The sequence below is a fragment of the Octopus bimaculoides genome, chromosome 23, assembly GCF_001194135.2.
Source record: "Octopus bimaculoides isolate UCB-OBI-ISO-001 chromosome 23, ASM119413v2, whole genome shotgun sequence".
Taxonomy (NCBI): Eukaryota; Metazoa; Mollusca; class Cephalopoda; order Octopoda; family Octopodidae; genus Octopus; species Octopus bimaculoides.
The window spans coordinates 34,486,660-34,487,764 of record NC_069003.1 but is presented as its reverse complement, the minus strand read 5'-3'; positions in this window follow the sequence as shown (position 1 = coordinate 34,487,764).

The following is a 1,105-nucleotide window of genomic DNA, read 5'->3' as shown; positions in this document are numbered from 1 at the left end:
ATGTATGTATTATGTACGTATGTGTGTATGTATGTATGTATGTATGTATGTACGTATGTATGTATACGTATATGTGTTTTTGTATGTAAGTATGTATGTATGTACGTATGTATGTATACGTATATGTGTATTTGTATGTAAGTATGTATGTATATATATCTCAAGATCACTGATGCGGTCCTCCCACTATCCGTCTCGGCCACATCTGATGGAAACGTTCCATTTGTTTAAGGTGGTAACGATATGTGACCCAGGTCTCGCAAGCATAAAGAAGAGAAGACAGCACACACGCCTTGTACACCTTTATCTTTGTCTTCCTGCGTATGTCTCGCCGACTCCAGAGGCGCTTTTCTAGCCTTCCGAAAACATTACCTGCTTTCCTAATTCTGTATGGAATTTCATTATCCAAATTGCCGTATCTATTAACAGTGCTTCCCAGGTAAACAAACTGATCGACTACACCAAGTGTTTTTACCATACACATAGATATTTGGTTCACTATATTGCTTACCATTGGCAGGTTGGTACATGACAACAGTTTTCTTGAGACTGACTGTCAATCCTAAGGCGTCAATGATCTTGAGATATTGGAAAGCTCTTGACGTGAAAATATAGAAGGTCTTGTGTTGAAGCAAAGGCTCAGATGGAGTGGTCATCTGGTCAGGATGAAGGATTCAAGGAGGCCAAAACAACTCTTTTATGGAGAGTTAGCTAAAGGAGAACGACCTTCACATAAACCATAAAGGAGGTATAAGGACTTGCTGAAGGCTTCCTCCTGACACATGGCAGGGCACAGCTATTGACCGTAGCAGGTGGAGAAAGATTGTGTATGACAGCTACTTTTGAGAAATCTCGAGTTGCGCTTGAGAAAGTAAGGAGGGATGTCAGGAAGGGCATCGCTGTTGCACTTCCAGATGGTAAGGGTCTTCCTCTGACGCTGACATGCAGCGTCTGTGCAAAATTTTAACTCAGAACATAAAGAGAGGCGCGAAATACCGCAAAGATTCCTGCAAGAATAACAGTAGTAGTAGTAGTAGTAGTAGTAGTAGTAGTAGTAGTAGTAGTAGTAGTAGTAGTAGTAGTAGTAGTAGTAGTAGTAGTAGTA